This window comes from Poecilia formosa, unplaced genomic scaffold (genome assembly GCF_000485575.1).
Source record: "Poecilia formosa unplaced genomic scaffold, Poecilia_formosa-5.1.2 Scaffold28, whole genome shotgun sequence".
NCBI lineage: Eukaryota > Metazoa > Chordata > Actinopteri > Cyprinodontiformes > Poeciliidae > Poecilia > Poecilia formosa.
The window spans coordinates 3,577,261-3,589,066 of record NW_006799967.1 but is presented as its reverse complement, the minus strand read 5'-3'; the positions used below and the strand labels follow the sequence as shown (position 1 = coordinate 3,589,066).

General features: G+C 37.8%; 1 long non-coding RNA gene across 3 annotated transcripts; it reads right to left on the bottom strand.

Moving 5' to 3' along the window:
- On the bottom strand, positions 1–5,022 carry LOC103135923 (uncharacterized). 3 transcript variants are annotated; one of them, XR_475973.2, is made up of 5 exons: positions 4,950–5,022; positions 3,966–4,090; positions 3,767–3,877; positions 3,089–3,279; positions 1–751 (listed from the first exon to the last, which is right to left on the bottom strand). It is a non-coding gene; the product is annotated as an uncharacterized LOC103135923 (long non-coding RNA). The 3 variants fall into 3 exon arrangements; XR_001661694.1 differs by lacking the exon at positions 1–751 and having other exon boundaries at positions 2,801–3,279; positions 3,962–4,090; XR_001661693.1 differs by lacking the exon at positions 1–751 and having other exon boundaries at positions 2,801–3,279.
- Positions 5,023–11,806: the final 6,784 nt, after the last annotated feature.

The window sequence follows — 11,806 nt, the reverse complement described above, 5'->3', positions numbered from 1 at the left end:
AACTCATTCTAGCTGTTTTCATTTAATTTTTTTCCACTTGAATCATGTATTGCAAATCACCCATTATACAAAGAACAGTTTAAAAATGATTTTTAATGGTCTTACATTAAAAAACATGACTAATAAAAGGACCACGCATATACCAGTGTCCTTCTGTCAGAGCGATCAGGCTTTCCTAAATGTTTCATGCATATGGATTATTTCATGTTCCACTGATTACTCCAAGGGCCCTGCCTTCCTCTTAATTGTAATGGCTTCATTAGGATGCACATATATTCTGAATCTCTGCCGGATAGCCACCCTCTCTACATTTTAATGTGACCTCTCAAGCACCCGGCTAATTGAAGGCACAGAAGTCTTCTTGGAAATACTTAAATTTCTATCTTTTCCCTGAGTGCTGCTTTGTTCTGACGTGGGTCTCCAAACCCGGGAGGGCGGCTGTGCATACACGCATGCAGCTTTGTTCCTCTTGTGCGCGTCGAGTGTCGGCGAAAGGCCGGGAGCTAATCAGCAGCGGCACGGACAATGAGAAACAGCAATTACCGTCTGGTGGTCTGTGATCACAGACGTGTGGGCGAGCATGACTTCGAGGAATACGGTCTCTCGTTCTGATGGTCAGCCCCATTTCTCAAGAAGGACGCCGAGGCTGAAGTCCAAAATATTCAGCTGAAATGGACGAATGAACACGGTTCGTGTAAAATGTTGAACGTTTTCTGAATACATTCAGACAAGCTTCTTTTGCTTCTTTGACCTGATAAAACAAAACAAGATTAATTTACGCTAAGAAAAAAATTGAAAAATAGCAACAAAACGGTTCAAAAAATAAGATCTCATCTTATATTAATATCCCTGCTGACATCATTATACAATAGCGGCAAGGAAGACATTGGGAATAACTTTAGAGTCCTTGTCAAATGGCGTTTTGACTAAAAATCTGTTTTTTTCAAATTCCAATCTTTTTTTCTTTCAAAATCTCTTTCTCTTTCTTACTGTTTATTCAGTGTCACATGCTGTAAAGCACTTTGAAATGCCTTGTTGCTGAAATGTGCTATACAAATAAAATTTTATTTCATTTTTGATTTACCTAATTTAATCGTCCTTTGTTTTGTTCTTTCATATTCTCATTTTTACAAAGTTGCTTTTTAAAATGGGGAAACAATCTCCACTGCTTTGATTTAAGATGTGATTTCAAAACATGAACACCAAATTCCAGGTAACACTTGAAGGCTTCAGAGTCCTCAAGTTGCCAAAATCTTTTTAAAAGGAATAAAATTGTGTCACTAACTTACAATTCAAAAAAATCATGAACACATTTTCACATTTTGTCACATTAGAACCACATTCTGTTGAGAACATAAAGTAATAACACAGCTATGAAAGGAAATTAAAACAGTCTTCAGAAATATTTTTCAAATTAAATAGAGCTGAGATGGATTGTTGCAAAGTAAAAAAAAACTGAGAAACTCTAAACAGTTTTTGTCATTTTATATCTGACTTTTTTGAGTTCAAAAACCGTCTCCAACCATTTGTGCCAGCCAAAAATTTAAGGTTGTTTTCTCAATTTGAATTTTACTGTAAAGAGATGTGGTCATATGACTCCATTAGACATTAGCTACAAATGTATCCTGGTTTCTTCAGGGATTTAAGTTTTACTTCAACAGGAGCCCTCTTGTGAGGTTTTCCAGTTTTCCTTCCTTGTCATTGTCCATATTTTTTTTCTGCAGAGAGTATAGTAAGCAGCTTCAAACCAGCAATCCCTGCTCTCATTATGACATTAATGAGAGAGGGAACAGTTTTTTAAAAAATCTGTTCGCTTCTCTGTGTTAGCGCACGGATCATAGGAACAGCTGTCAGCTATTCTAGCCACGCTGCCGTGTTGCTGCGACTCCCCGAAATGTCATTAAGTTCAGCTGATGCATTTGTGCAACGAAAACATCCTCCCTTTTAAATGTCACTCGGACTATTCGCCGGCTGCGCTGTGAAAAACGTTATTGCTTCTTGCCATTTGTCGTAGCACATTATGCAGCTGGGAGGGCACGTTTGTTTATCCGCGCGACACGTACCGGGGCGTGGAACAGGACGAGAAGGACGTCCGTTGCCATGGGAAAGGTGAGGAGGGCAGGTGAAGCTGCTTTGTTGTGGGGAATCCCCACCAGCATGGCTTTAAGTCATCTGAAGGGAGGGCCACTTCCATAACCAGATATGTTGTTTAGAAGTAAATAAAATTTTTTGCAAATGTCTCTTTTATGTGTTGAACATTTCACCTTCCCTGCTGTCAGCTTCTTCCCCCTACCATTGCTCACCCTGACTCTTCCTGAGAGGGAGGTTTCAGGCCTAAATGTGTGCATGGACACAGATTGATTTAGCAGGGACACCTTTCTAAGGCACGAGGCGGCGTTATTACAAAGCATGCCGAGGCAGCTGCAGTAACTTTCAATATTCAGAGGCCCAGCTAGTGATCTGCAGCCTGCACACTATTTTTAGATAGTAATAAATAACATTCATAAGAACCCCGACCACCGTCTCCTTTTTCCAATATGCAACAGCAGCAGGGTTTGAATATGATAATCAATTTTGGGACCGAGTGTGAATCTGCGACTGACGCTGCTCCAGTCAAGGACAATCATCATCTGTTTCAGAAACCACAGTCAGCATGGCTGCCACTTATTTTCAAACTCATCAATTTCACTTGAGGTGAACGTTTTGCCTTTGAAACAACAAACTGATTTTTCTAGTTTGTCCATGTAAATTATTAGTGTGAATACAGATACATGCTATGTAAATGTGAAAGTGGAATCCATGGCGTTAACCCTAAATTTAATGGAATATGTACAGATTATAAACACATTAAACACCAGATGCAAAGTTAATTGCATCTGCATTCTTATGCCCATTGTCCGCATGTTTTATTTTACACCAATAAGGCTAAACATTTTATTTTCATCTCTATTTCTAATATCAAAACATTTGTATCGCAATTTCATAATTGCACACAAAATACACATTCTCCACATAATAAGCTGGTTTGGGGCTATTTTACCGTAGACAACAAACAAATGAGTGTGAGAAGAGCAGATGTCCCTCCAACCTGTTTGTGTTCAGATGTACCCTCTGTTTGGAGCCATTACCCAGGGTGCAGTTCACCCCTGGAGTCCACCCAACTCATCAGCAGTTGGCTCCAGCGAAGACAAAACTCTGTCCGTGCTGTCGGAGACGATGGTTGACGCCCCCAGTAGAAAACCGAGCAGCTGGTTGTTGGATACCCTTTTAATTCCAACACTGTAAGACCCAGAGGACAGGCTTGTAAAAGACATCTGCAATTTAATGCAATTTCCCGTAAGTTGAGAGTTCAAGACCGGGGATCAGACACCACCGCAAGTTGTGAATTAGTGAACACTAACATTCATAAGAACCCCGACCACCGTCTCCTTTTTCCAATATGCACCAACAGCAGGGTTTGAATATGATAATCAATTTTAGCAAATTCAAATCTTAGGCGTCCTTTAATGCATTCAGAGAACACCACGAGAAAATTAGAAAATACTTTCCCTGCATATGCAGTGAATGCTAAATAAACCAAGCTGGTCAGCAACATGATCGACGTACTCCAGTAAGACACAATTCCATGAAATAAGAAGATAAATTGAAGCATGTAAATCAGAAGGCCCGTAAATCAAGGCTTATCTCTTGAGGCCAGGGACAGGATGTGAACCTACGAATGTGTTTTTACGCACACGTACATCTCCTCTCGTGCACGCACACTTACCCTCATGACAAGTGTTAGACGCAGTGCTGGAAATGAGGCCGGATGTTTCTCCGTTATGTGTCCATCTCTGGAGAATGGAGCGCATGCTGCCTCAGCATCACTCCAATCAATCTATCACCGCAGAGCAAATAATCGGATTAATCTTTAGAAGAGAGGAATTCATCTTAAAAAGGTAGATGGCTTTTTTTTTCTTACGTACTCAGATGTCCTGTTTGTACGGGCCTATTTTTCCCATCCATTTCTTTTCTTCTTGATATTGTTGTTCTTCACCTCAGTAAGAGTTGAAGTAAACAAAGGAGAAAGGACCTGCAGTTGTGTTTCTGTCTGTATTGTTAAGACATAAAACAAAAGGTGCGTGAAACATTTCAGATCTGATGAGAACTGAAACAATCCAACTGAATTAAATCAACTTAATAACCCATTAAAATCTGATACCTTAATCTTTGAAAAACTAATTTTAGGAACTGTTACTCAGATGAGAGAGGTTAAAAAACATTAAGCAAATAAATGATACATTTTCATCATGCTGTGCCATTTAGACATCTGTTATGATCATTTCAGATGGAGAAGTCAGCTGTAATTTTCACCACTGGTTTTTACAGCTTCTCCCTGCGATCTGATCTATTTGGATTTGTAAACAAACAAGTAAATTGCATATTATTTTATATGTCCAATCCAATCCAAATGAATTCAATAATATTCTTTCAGATGCAGAACATCCAACAGCAGTTCAAGCAGGCCAACAATGTAGCCGGTCGATATCCAGTCTTCACAGTAACCAGCTTAGGGTTCAGAGTTTCACAACAGATCCTTTATCTGAGTGGAAGACAGACATGTGACAAAGTGCTAAAGTTTGTCTCCATTTACCACTTGGCCCTTAAATATATTTCTGATTTATTTAATCTTTCCATAATTGGTCATAATGCTTTAATTTAAACATTGCTGTCATAACCTAACTTCCCTCACTGTCAAAGCATTATGTTGCCATCAACATCCATGTGTGTGTGTGTGTGTGTGTGTATATATATATATATATATATATATATATATATATATATATATATATATATATATATATATATATATATATAAAGCTAACTCTACTATACCTTTAGATTAATGTGAATGTTTATTTTGTTTCAAGGTAAATTTCTGGTATCTAATTTGTTTCTTTTATACTCACCATTGCTTGTCCTTTTGATGCTACAGTCCTAGCAGGTGTATGGGAGGGGCCGGCCCACCAATTCCTGTTTAAATGGACGTATGACATCACTGATTACATCACTGGCCACTACCAAATGAAGGGTTTTCTTTTTTTCTATTGTATTATTTGGCTTCTTTAAAGTAGCCTTTTGGGTTGCCCTGTATTAAATGTTTTATTTTGCAGATCTTTTGGTTATGTAGGGGAGTTTGCAAGTTAGATTAATAATTTGATTCCTGTTCCTTTGTTTAAATTTTGTTGTTTGGTTTGGCCGGCTTTCTCAGGTGAAGTCTAATGAAGAGCAGATGTGTTGCCAATTCTGTGTAAAACCAGTACGATTTTTGGCCACATGAGAGAGATGTCAGCAATTAAAGATATTAAACAATAAAATCCAGCAGAAAATATTGGGATTTGGCTGCTTTCAAATCAGCTTTTATAATCCTCTGACGACACTACTTCATAAGGCACGAAATATATTATTCCAGACAGATATAATTAAGTATCAGTCTTTGTGCTCACTAGGTTGCAACTCATTGTGTTTCATTAGATGCCGCTGCATGATTCCCACCTGATCCAAAATGTCTTCTGCTCACACTCAAAACAGCTAGAAACTGCTGGTGCTAGCATATGTTTGCCCTTTGAGAAAATTCTCATTTCTTAAATTAGTCTTGCTTGATGAAACAAAATGTATTTTTTTTAGCCTCATTAAAAAAAAAGAAGAGTTAAAGATAGAAATTCTGATTCACACCAAACTTTTCTTCATCAATTTCTGTTTGACAATTTGAGGCAACAGCAATCGAAGGTGCGGCCATGAAATTCAGACATTTCTCTACCACCATGCACTTAAAAGTTCTGATTGACCCAATTCCAATATTGCGATGTAAGGTTTCACTACTTTAGCTTGTTGAGGTCAAGCTGTGAGGCGAAGTAACGTCCGTTGTTTGCAACTGACAGTCAGGCATGAAAGGAGATTTCTGCTGGCACTTTTAAGAAAAGGTTGGATGTGACAATTAGACGTAGTCGAGGCAGTTGCACAAGAATGGGGGCAGAAGAGAGAAGTAGGCGAACATATAAAAACACACACAACCAGGCCGCCTTAATGAGATCTCCAAGGTGATGCCCGCAAACTCCTCCAGGTGGTTTCCAAGGCGTACCCAGACCAAAGTGTATATATCATCCCTCCAGCTGGGTCTGGATCAACTCAAGTGTTTCCTCGGAGCAATTAAAGCCTAAAAGACTGTAAAAAGTAAAGAAGCATTGCAATCAGATTGTTGACTTACTTCAGTAAGCAGCAAACACAAGTTAATTATATTTTAAGTCATTTGGTTCTGTTGAGATTCCATTGTGTATACTTGGATTTAATTTGTCCTTCACAATATTTTACTGACTTCCCAGATTAATCCACTCCAGACTATTTCCAGTGTGGATGTAAAGTGCAAGTGTAAGATTATGAGGACAGAAAATCATAATTTACCAAAATAAAAATAAATAAATAAATCAACTAACTTAATCGAGACCAGAAATACAAAAAACGTGATCTATAAGTTTTTGTTGTGTTTAGGCAGAAGGGTTGTGGTTCCTGTCTGACCGAGTAACATGTATAATTCTTTAATTTACAAAAACAAAAAAGTATTATTATTTTCCATTTCAGTGGAATTGTTAAGGGACTACACAGACTAAAATGTTTTTAGGGAAAACAAAAACAGCAAATTAATAATGCAGATGACAAAAACAGAGAGAACAAGTTCATTTTCAGGGCAGGGTTTGTGTTGAAATTTGTTTCATCTGCTGTTGTTGTTGTTGAGGAGAAGTTAATGAGTGCAAATGAAGCGTTTTATAAACATAAAATTTCCATTGCAGAGAGCCGTGAGTCACTTTTCCTGATTGTCCATGTGTATGAAGGCTGAGCTAAGCACTCAGTCCAGATGGCAGATTATGAGCAAGGTCACACACACAGATAAACACGACAGATCTTAACGAAATGATTCCCCGCTGTTGCAAATCAATGAGGGCATGTCAGCCTGGTGTTTGTTTGAGTACCATTCGAGAAAGTTGGCACTGAAGGCCTCACCTGCCTCATGAAAGGTCAAAGTTCATGATCTACCAATAGGAAAGACATTGGGAGGAAATAGAAAACCCAAATATTCTACAATATTATCATAGATGATTTATGGCAGTTAGGAAAATTATTTTTTTCATACAGGGTGAGGACAGTTTTTCCCTTTAAGAAAGACAATTTCTATTAAAGCTTTTGTTAGTATTTTGTGTTGATTCAGATCATCTTCAATTCTGAAAACTGTTTATTTTATTTGGGTGTGACAAAAAAGCAAAATCATGGCGAATAGTTTTGCAATGCACTTTGTGATTGATGCCTGCCAACACAATGTATGTACTAAAATTTTGTGTTAAAGTTATGACTGTGTAAATTAGTTGGCATTTCTTTCATATTCATTGATTCCCTGACCATCTGAGGCTGAGAGTTTAATGTTTTATATAGTACACAAGTTAGTACCCACATACACTGAAATAATTGTAACAAAATTGCTCCCAATGGCCTGCTACTGGAGCCAATTTCAAGCATTTGGCATGCTGAGGTGAGGAAATCATCAGTGCAGGCAAAGTATTTGAATAATGTAGCGTAAAACTAAGCGTACGCTGCAAAAACACTGTTTGTTCTAGTTTCAAGTGCAAATATATTACTTCACTTGGAATAAGACAAAACAAACTTACAAGTAACTTTTCAGAGTTGGACAGTGCTTGATCATTATTTACTTAAACGTGATCATCTTTTCATGCCATTAAGATGTTTTATTTTGTACATTTGGGGACAGCAGATGAAAGATAACAAGCATTTTGAACTGAGACAAAAAGTGTTGCTTTTGACAATAAAACTTGAGTGACATTATGATGTCAATAATATCAGCTGTGCCGAACTGCGGGCTTTGAGCACAGCAGAAGGACCACTTAGCTGGATTAGATGAGCTTATCTGAGTGACTCGCTTTTGGATGACTTCAGTCAACACACCTGTGCTTGTACATGTTGACCAGCTTCAAAAGCAAATTCTTTTTTGTGTTTTGCAAACTACTGGCACAACAGTGGTTAGAACTTATAAGGTAACTCCATTTTTTTTTAAATTACTCATTCTTTAATTTAACCCATTAAGTGGGTTAAATTAAATGGACTTCATCCATTTAAGTGGATGAAGTCAGGTGGAACTGCAAAAGTAGTTTTTGGTCTTTGGCTAGAGGCAAATCCAAAAGCAAGAAAACACAAATTTCAAACATAGTCTGCCAAAAACTAAGCTGAAACACAGGTATTTTTCCGCCTGCTTCAACCAGCTAAGACATCTCACTGTCTAGTATCAGAGCCCGCCATCACAAAGGGGCCAACTCGGTTTTGAATTCTCATTTTCCTTCAGCTGTGTTTTAAATTAATTTCCAGACAAGTAATTTGAGGATAAACATTCTGCTTTCCAGCCTATTCCATCTAATGGAGCATCATTTTTAGTGCCTCCTCACTTTGTTAAAAGCAGTGAATAAAATAATGTGAAGTGGACTGATTAAATGGGCCTCAGATTCAATTACACGGGCTGCGGAGGTTGCACCGAGAGCTAGTTACTGGGTAGCAGATACTATTGGAGTCTCGGAGTGAACATCATCAAAAGAACTGGCAATGTAGCTTAAGGGGGAGTCGTGAAGGAATAGCTTAAAAACAACCGTAATCGTGCTGTTAAATGATCAAATGTCTCATCTTGTAGAAAAAAAAAGAGCTAGATTGAGCGGTGTATTGACTTTACCACATGTGAAAACCCTTCACCTAAATTCAGAGGGATAACGTTTCAAAGGTTTACTACTCCAAGCATTTCCCACACTTAAAAGGAGAGTAATCAAGGACATCAAATGCAATGAGATTCTCTGATTGTCATTTTTGGACCAAAGACTTTGTCTCATGTATCAGAATAGGAATAATGCAGATCTTTGATGTAAATGTTCTGTTTTTTTCTATTTTGTTTTGTTTTGGTTTTTTTTTTTTCATTTTCTTTTGAGAAGTAAATGCTAAATATTAAACATATGACAGCACTATAAGGAACAAGCTGTCAATAATCATCCGATGTTGGCTGTGAGTCAACTTTAAATTATTAGAAAATGAAAAAGGGAAATTCAGCCTCAATTAGAACAACCTGAAGAAAGATGCCACAAAGTTTTTATACTTTGCGAAGCCATTTGCAACAGATCAGTCCACAGTTTTATCATGTCTTTCCCATCCAGGGAGAGAAATATTGCAGAGCAATCTCAGAGTCATGCCAGATCAACTCTAAAGCTCTAGATTCCTTATGACTTACATGAAAGCCATTTTCTTTTGTCATTGTCAATTTTTGGAATTACTGAAACTTATAGTTGGACCCCAGGGAAACAGGACATCATAGAACAATAATTATATTTGCTAGCCACTCTAATCAACTTAAAAATAATATAAATGAAAAAGAAAAATGCTCTAGTTTTCGTAGGAATTTTTAGGGCAACCAAAAGACAAATGACCAAATCTTTAAGAATTTTAGATGGAAATGTAAACTTCCTGATCTTCCTCTAACTGTCATGGTACCACACGATGACGTCTGACGTCTGTAGCCAAAACAGAGCCAGGAGGCATTAAAACTGTGTTTTTGTGCAAAAAGCATTCATTTGACATTGTTGCTAAAATTACTCCTGCATTGTATTCATTCCAAACAAAAATAATAATAATAAAAAAAAAAACCTCTCAACAATCTGCAGTCCATTCTCTTGCCTATCATATCCCACAATGCTGAGTGCTGAAATGATCGCAGCAGTCGGGGGGAATGAAAACACTAATCTGGTGTCAGCAGGGAACGCTTTCTTTTGTATCTGAAAAAAGCTTGAACACAAAGCAACATGAACTGCGGAAAAAGAAGCTGCAACTTAAATTACATTTAAATACAAGTGATATGCATGATGCCTTCCTGTTTTCTAGAAAAAATGCCATCCGTCTGTCAGGTAAATTCACATATTGGGAGATTTTTTTTTTTCTTTTTTCTTTTTTTTTAGCAAACCCAAAGGGTTTGCAACAGAAAACCTGCTCTGCCCAGCTTAAACCCTACATAATAAATCTATTTAACTACAGAAAGCAGTCTGCAAACAGGATATTGGGTTCATGTGTACCATGTGGAAAATGGTTTGAAAAATTGCAGAGCATTTGAATGTGTAACACACACAAAGAGAGAGAGAGCTGAAGAAATAACTCAGAGGCAAACAGAATTACATAGCTGCTAGCTCTGCTGCAGACTAAGGGTGGCTCTAAATTATATCTGTCAATGCTTAAAAGTTGTTGTCACAGAGGGAGTGAGAGGGTTGAGCTAGATATATGAGGTGCAGTAGAATATGGGTTTGGGCTAGTTATTGTGACCTCTCTGGTGATGTAGGCAACCAACATCATTAAACAACCTTTTTGTCTTTTTAAACTTACATCAATTCATACAGGGCACCAAAATAACACATTAGTGCCACCCCCTCAGCCCCCCACCCCAAAAAAAAAAAAAATTGCAGAGTACCAAACTTTTATCACAGTTCTAGGTCTTCAGATCAGATTAAAATCTGTGCCAGATTCTGCTCCGATGTACAGCGCTGCAACGAGAGACGGCCGCGCGTCGCCCACAGTAGTCAGGAGAAACCGCTGCACCTCTCAGTCAGCGCTGCCAGAAAAAATATTATGCTGTAATTCCATCGTCCTTACTTTCTCTGCAGACTGTCAATTATCATATCCCAGAGAGGCCCGCTGGATATTTTGCTTTCAAAAAAATAATGTTTGCATTGTTATTCATTTGGCGGTAAATCTGTGCTGGTTGTTTTGGGGCCTGCCCATAGCAGTGCTGTGACTTCGCAAGGCAAGGCAGTCGCTGCCTCCATGCATTGCATGGCAGGAACCTATTGTTCTACACCCAATAGAATGTCTCTTTCTTTATTGGCGCCTGCCCATAGCAATGCATAGGGAGGGCAGTGACTATGTAATGCATGGAAGGTAAACTAAACCTTTTTTTATTCGCAAAGACAACTCCGGATGTCATCTGTGCCTGAGCCCAGCAACACAAAGATATAACTTTTAGATCAACTGCCAACCTAGATAATATTTTATTAAAAAATAAAACTATTTTAAACACATGGCTACAAAGAGACCTTTCAATATTTGGAAGAATTTTACTCTCAAAAATGGAAAGTCTATCAAGACTTATTTATCCGTCTTACTCCTTAGAAATTTCCAATAACATAATGAAAAAAGTTAATCAAAATAATTTTACTGTCATTTGGAAAAACAAACATCACTACATTAGAAAAGATGATATTATAAAATCACTGGAAGAAGGAGGCCTCAGTGCACTTGATTTTGACTCTGTAAACGGTTGCTTAAAACTTCGACAAAACTTTCTGAAACTTGACGAGAGCTTTTAGTTTGGCCTCCCTGCTAAAATCTTCTCAGACTTTGGTGGGGTAGAATTCCTTTTAAAATGTGACTTTGAAATTAATAAACTTCCAGTTGAACTTCACCAAATTTCACCAACAAGTCCTTTAGTATTAGAAATTAATCTATAAGCATAACCTTTCCCCCATAACACTCCTATTTGGAATAATAGATGGACCTCTTTAAAAAACATCGAGAGGGACTCAAAACTGCAGGTTGAGAAGATTGAGGCAGAAAAAAGGCAAATGATGACTGAAATCAAGGCATACCAAGTGAAGGTTGAAAAGCATCAAAGTGAAGTGAAGAAACTTGAGGTTGAGGTATCCCAAAAGATCGACAAAATCGGCATGAAGAGTAATGAGATTTT